We start from the raw sequence: 7,143 nt of genomic DNA on the forward strand, positions 1-7,143 counted from the left end.
CTCCCTGTAATGTCCTCTGGTATCACATAACAGTCTGGACATGCTGAGAGTTGTAGTTCTCTCCACTTATATCTCCTCCTTGTAATGTCCTCTGCGTATAATACCAGCCATTTCTGTAATGTCTAGTAGCAATGTCTTGGAGGCAACAAGGAAAAGAATTTAATGTCACAGGAGGCACCAAGTTTGGTGAGTTAAACAATAATTTATGTAGTAGATTTCTACTTTAATTTGTCTGCCGCTGTTGTATAGATTATGGTTTCCATTCTGTGTGTTGTATCGTCACCTATTGGGTGACCCGGATAAGATGTCCTCCTTTTGGAGATGTAATGTCCTCGTTTTTTTGGGGTTATGAAAGTGGCAACCTTGACTGTATCCAGGCTAGTTGGACATGTTTTTTTAGTTAATATAACAAGAAAAAATAATAATCGAGATTATTTTTTTTTTTTTATTGCCCAGCCCTTGTTATTCCCATTTGGACATATATGGCATATCCACAGGATATGCTATAAATGTCCAACATGAGCAGCACCCAGAAGTTCTTCCCTTTTAATTCATACAGTCTGCAGGAAGAAATTAAATGGGTTTTCCAAGATTTTTATACTGATCGTTGGGGTCCAACACCCAGGACCCCCGCCGATCACCTGTTTGCGCAGCTTTTCCTAGGCTGCGTGATGAAACGTTCATGTGTCACGTGGTCTAGGAGCATTCAGCGCATTCACTTCAATGGGACTGAGTGCGATACCAAGCACAGATGCAATACAATGTCTGCCACTGTGCTTGGTAAGCACGGAGAGCGGGATGGGAATACCGTTGACTTCTTAAAACAGCTGACTTGAGGGGGTCCCGGGTGTCGGACCCCCACCAATCAGATATAGTGACCTATTTTGAAGATAAGTCATCTGGAAAACCCTTTTAGGTACAGCCCTCTCTCCCAGTGCTCGGCCTATAGAAGAGAAGATGTAAACATAGCTTTATCTGTTTGTACAGTGTGGCTATCCTGCCTTATATAGGCATTCAGTAGTACAATAAAGCTGTACAAGTATTTAATCCCACACCCTCAAATTGTAATGGGATAACCCAGGCTACACAGCAAAGCTGACTAGTGAGCTGCAGAAAACAAGAATGCTCCAGAACAAAGTATGAAAACTAAAATAGTTCTGTTTTCTTACAGTCAGGTCATTAGAAAATCCTGTCCTTAGAATGTCTTTAAAATTAGGGAAATACAACCTCAGATGAACAACACACTGCAGATTCCACAGTTTCACTACTTATTTAACAAGACTAAAACCACAATATAAAACCATATGTCAAAAACTAAGTAGACCCCCTCAATCAATATCTTGTAGAACCACCTTTAGCAGCAATAATTTCATAAAAGTCATCGTTTTCTGTATGTCTCTCACATCATTCTGCAGGAATTCTGGCCAACTCGTCTTTACAATGTTACTCTAGCTCATTGAGGTTTGTGGGCATAGCTCTCTTAAAGGGGTTGTCTGGGTTCAGAGCTTAACCCGGACATACCCAGAATTTCACCCAGGCAGCCCCCCCTGATGGCTTCAGAGCAGTTCATGCGCCAATGCTCTACCTTGCCCTGCGCTGGATCGCACAGGGCAAGGGCCCTTCTATAACACACTGCTGGGTGGAGGCTTCTGCCCAGCAGTGAGCCTGGTGACGTCACAGATTCTGATGGGCGGGCTTTAGAGCTGCACTAGCTGTTTTACAGGCTAGGGCAGCATTACAGCCCACCCATCAGTGCCGGTGACGTCACTAGGCTCGCTGCTGGGTGGAAGCCTCTGCCTGGCAGCCCGATACATCACCAGATCTCCTGAAAATGCCTTTGCCCTGCAAGATTCAGCGCAGGGCAAAGGAGAGCATCGGACCATGAAATGCTCCGATAGTAATCTTAGTGGGGCTGCCTGTGTGAAAATATGGGTATGTCCGGGTTCAGCTCCGAACCCGGACAACCCCTTTACGGTCCTGCCACGGCATTTCAATTTAGCTGAGGTCTGGACTTTGACTTGGCCATCGCAACACCTTGATTCTTTTCTTTTTCAGCCATTCTGTTGTAGATTTGCGGGTGCTTGGGATCATTTTTGTTACATGACAAAGTTTCAGTCAAGCTTTAGCCGTTGGATAGATGGCCTCACATTTGACTTTAGAATACTCTGGTTATATAGAAGTTATGGTCAATGACTACAAAATGCCCAGGTTACGTGGTTACAAAAGAAGCCCAAATCATCACCTTTGTGCTGGACAGCTGGTATGAGGTGTATTTGCTGATATGCTGCGTTTGGTTATCGCCAAATGTGGTCAAATATCTCAACTCTGGTCTTGTCTGTCTAAAAGATGATACCATAGCAACATAGGCTGAAAAAAGACATAGGTTCAGCCTCTTATCCTGCAAAGTTCATCCAGAGGAAAAAAAAAAAAAAAAACTTGGGAGGTAGAAGCCAATTTTCCTCATTTTGAGGGAAAAAAGCCTTCCCAACTCCAGTCAGAATAACTCCCTGGATCAACCATCCTTCTCCAGATTTCAAGTAATTGAAACCTGTAATAAAAGGTGCCCCAGAAGTCTTGTGGTTTGTTCAGATTCAACTCTGCAAACTTAAAGGGAACCTGTCACCAGTTGTATGGTGTCCTAACTAAGGACAACCTAAATAAGTGACTGATTTTCTTAGCAAAATGCTGGGTCACTTTCTTTAATTGACCCAATCTGCCAACATCCTGTGTTGAAAAGCTCCAGCTCATAATGAGGAGTCCTGAATATTTATGAGCTCCTGACTCTCCCCGCCCACCTGCTGCTGAATGACAGTTATTTTCCATATAAATCAGCAGCAGGTGGGCAGGGGAGTGGCTATATCTCTGAATTTAAAAAAACGCTGGACTCTCTGACATCACGCTGGACTCAAATCAGCTCATTAGCATGCGGCATCTTTGTGTGTATATTATGAGGTAACCATCTGTCACACCAGTAAGTGAATACATCTAAGGTACTTTTTAGTAGTTAATGATTGTATATAATTAGTTAGATTATAATCAAATATCCACATTACAGGTTCCCTGGGTTCTCCGAAGTTTTTACTACTGATGACCTATCCTCTGGTGTTGGACCCTCACTGATCATATTGTGATGAGATATTCTGAGGAGATCATTTATAAAATAATGGAAAACCCTTTTAAGCAGTGTTGCCATGTTCTTTTGTCAGAGGTCTTGAATGATTTACACTTGTGAATCATCTTTCTCACTGTAGAATGATGGACTTTAGATGGTTTGGAAATGTCCTTACAACCCTTCCCAGATTGATGGGCAGCAACAATTGTTTCTCTAAGATCATTGTTGATGTTTCTCCTCCTTGACATTGTGTTAAACACCTGAATGTTCCAGACCAGCTAGGGCTATATGGCGACAGACGAAAATGCCTAAAACAGATGCCACATGTGCATAAGTGATGCTCAGGATTAGGGACGAGCGAATCAACTTCGGATGCTTCATCGCATGAAATGCTCCTGCTTTGTACAGTATTACAACTCCTTCGCCTAGGCTGCAGCGCTGGCCAATCGCAGCGCACAGCTCACAGCCTGGGAGGTTTTTTTCTCCTAGGCTGTGAGCTGCGATTGGCCAGCGCTGCAGCCTAGGAGAAGGAGACGCCCACAGGACAAGGGAAGACACCGCCTACTATAACTTACAGAGCGAAGATACCGGAGGGCATAGCAGGAGAACGGAGCGGCGCCCGGGGATAATAGTAAGTGCAGTGCAGGGTGCCGCTCTCCATGGCAGCATACTTAGTTCATTGTTTTTACAGGTGAAAGGTCCTCTTTAAATGTTATTTTCTGATGATACATTCCCTGTAACATCAAACAGTCTGCAACATTATTTAAAGTGGTTATTCCATAATCAATGTAAAAAAATGGAAAAACAATACCATGTACTACATGACAATCTCTTTCTAACAAAGCTAGAACCAGTCCTGTACCTCACATGGATCCAGAGATCTCCACATTCATTGCGCTAAGAGATTTTTTTCAAGCTGGCAGTTTAGGGGCCGTGTACTTTCTTAGAGGGTGTGTCCTTTCTGCTGCAGTTGGAGGATGGAACTGAGCATGGGCGGCCACCTCAGTGAGCTGGACAGAGAAAGTGCAAACAGCAGGTGGCGCTATACACACAGGCTTCAGTGAATAACTCAGTGTCTATACTAAATTTTCAGTGACATGTAATTACAAAAGTATTTACATCCAGGTGCTGGTTTGAAAAATGTAGCATCTTTTTTGTGGCTCAACCCCTTTTAATTATGGCATGTCAGCGGTCAAATGGGTACAACATCTCACTTCTGCCATATTTTTCAATCAGAATCCGCTGGCAAAGTAATAAAAGGTCTAAGACTTCCACAGACCACGAGAACTGGTTTGCTATTCACGACCATGAACCTTAATAATTAAAGGAGAAAGAGTCGAAACTTCCTTATTGCCTCGTATAAAAGCTACAGTTAATCCAGAGCGCACAGACGCAGAAAAAGCCTGGGCTGCCATGACCTGTAATGGGGCTTGTAGACATCTAATATGGTTTTAGACAACCCATTCGGCGACGTCGAAATGAGCGCGCATTAAAAATGTGCTGTGATCTCAGTGCGAGGGGGGCACGCCCCGTCGCACATCAGCATTTTATGGGGCAGACTCCGAGCTGTCGGCTCCAGTGTAAGTAGCATGCTAATGATAGCTCAGCCCTTCAGGAATACATAATCAGACCTGAGCCGTGCAGCGCAGGACTCCTCTCACCGCCCCCCCAAGAGCTCATAATTTATAGCTCACTTTGCAGACCTCTCCCCGCATCCTCCACCACCACTCCCCCTCAGCATTAACTCCTGCTTCCCCGCACACTACTCAACATAGGAGGGTGACAACTAGCGCTCACCCTAAGGATGGGGCTATGGAGAGACGTGAGGCGCCTGATGCTGTACATTAGGGCCTAGAGGCTAGAACGCTTGTGGCGCCATAAATATACGCTCTCCCGTGGGTTTTCATGGGTAGTCGTGCTTCTCCCTCCAGTCCAAAAACCAGAGGCTTCCATAATATCGTCGGGAGAGTTGCGACGTCACCATGGACTGTTCGCCGCGAATACACTGGGCGCAAAATTTGTACACAAGTTGCAGTCCGCCGCCAAATTCTGATGCACTAAGTAATACATTTATATATTAATATATGCACTTATATAGCGCTACTATATTCTGCAGCACTTTGCAGACATTAGCATCCCACTGTCCCCAATGGGGCTCACAACCTAAGGTCCCTATCAGTATGTCTTTGGATCACTGGTGTTCGGTCAGTATCCATTATCCTACACAGCGCAACTAAAATAACTGGACTCTGTGCTCAGGAAGGGAAAGAGTTAAAACAGCACTGTAATAAGACCCCACCCTGAGTAACTGCTCTGCAGCATTTAGTACTTTAATGCCATCCATACCACAGCGCATAGCTTAGGTGAGAGAGAAAATATAACGCCGGTATCCCTCCGCGCGACAGCTGCCGGGCGCTACTTTTTACCACAGTACTTGTATTCTATCCCCCGCCCCCTCCCCTCATCACTTCTCCCCCGTGTCCTGCAGTCACAACACGACCCATGCAAAACGGCGGCCTGTGCTCCCCGCCCCCTCCCCTTATCATAAATATATAAATTATGCTAATTAACAACATTGCATATTAATAAATAAAAAAAAATAACAAAAAAATATACGGTTTTTTTTTTCTCCCTCGACCTTTTTTTTTTCTTTCTAGTCACAGGTAATAACCGTAAAGGGCGTTCAGCTAGGAGCGGACTGTTACTCACCGGTCTGGCGGCTCCAGGCGGCGGGATTTACATTCGTCCTTCTTTGTGGCGGTCTCACGGCTCCGGTGACCCGGGACGGCTCATTATAAATTCGCCACTTGTAGCCGGGGCTCCGCACAATGGGGCCATTTGCATGAATAACGAGGGCTCGTTGCGGAGCAGGGACACCGCTTATTAATATGTAATCATCCGCTGCCCCCGTCTTGCGCGGCGGACACCGGCGGCGGGAGGCTCATGCCGTGTAATGTTACACAAGGAACTACACAAATCCGCCGTCTCGTCTTATAAAGTTGAATGCAGTTTTTACATGAACATTTTTTTGCAGCTGCGTCATGAACATAATATATGCAGGACGAGCGCTGCATACTGAGGCTGAATATGGAGTGAGGAGCTAGGGGGAGTGCTGCTGCTCTTAAAGAGCCACGGCTCCTTTTTCTGGGCTGCTGAGGTATGGTGTGACAGGAGAGAGCGGCCGACAGTGTGACAGAAGCCTCTCCATTTAGAGTGTTCCTGCAGGAGACAGTGTGACAGAAGCCTCTCCATTTAGAGAGTGTTCCTGCAGGAGACAGTGTGACAGAAGCCTCTCCATTTAGAGAGTGTTCCTGCAGGAGACAGTGTGACAGAAGCCTCTCCATTTAGAGAGTGTTCCTGCAGGAGACAGTGTGACAGAAGCCTCTCCATTTACAGAGTGTTCCTGCAGGAGACAGTGTGACAGAAGCCTCTCCATTTAGAGAGTGTTCCTGCAGGAGACAGTGTGACAGAAGCCTCTCCATTTAGAGAGTGTTTCTGCAGGAGACAGTGTGACAGAAGCCTCTCCATTTAGAGTGTTCCTGCAGGAGACAGTGTCATTTAGAGAGTGTTCCTGCAGGAGACCGTGTGACAGAAACCTCTCCATTTAGAGAGTGTTCCTGCAGAAGACCGTGTGACAGAAACCTCTCCATTTAGAGAGTGTTCCTGCAGGAGACAGTGTGACAGAAGCCTCTCCATTTAGAGTGTTCCTGCAGGAGACAGTGTGACAGAAGCCTCTCCATTTAGAGTGTTCCTGCAGGAGACAGTGTGACAGAAGCCTCTCCATTTAGAGAGTGTTCCTGCAGGAGACAGTGTGACAGAAGCCTCTCCATTTAGAGAGTGTTCCTGCAGGAGACAGTGTGACAGACGCCTCTCCATTTAGAGTGTTCCTGCAGGAGACAGTGTGACAGAAGCCTCTCCATTTAGAGAGTGTTCCTGCAGGAGACCGTGTGACAGAAACCTCTCCATTTAGAGAGTGTTCCTGCAGGAGACAGTGTGACAGAAGCCTCTCCATTTAGAGTGTTCCTGCAGGA

The 7,143-nt window shown here is 45.8% G+C and overlaps 1 protein-coding gene across 1 annotated transcript in view; it reads right to left on the reverse strand.

Moving 5' to 3' along the window:
* Positions 1-6,332, reverse strand: part of POU6F1 (POU class 6 homeobox 1) — a 105,621-nt gene extending 99,289 nt beyond the window's left edge. The window contains exon 1 of the mRNA XM_044286452.1: positions 5,822-6,332. The gene's annotated coding sequence lies outside the window, so the exon portion shown is untranslated. The remainder of the gene's footprint in view (positions 1-5,821) is intronic.
* Positions 6,333-7,143: the final 811 nt, after the last annotated feature.

This window comes from Bufo gargarizans, chromosome 3 (assembly GCF_014858855.1).
Source record: "Bufo gargarizans isolate SCDJY-AF-19 chromosome 3, ASM1485885v1, whole genome shotgun sequence".
In the NCBI taxonomy this organism is placed as follows: Eukaryota; Metazoa; Chordata; class Amphibia; order Anura; family Bufonidae; genus Bufo; species Bufo gargarizans.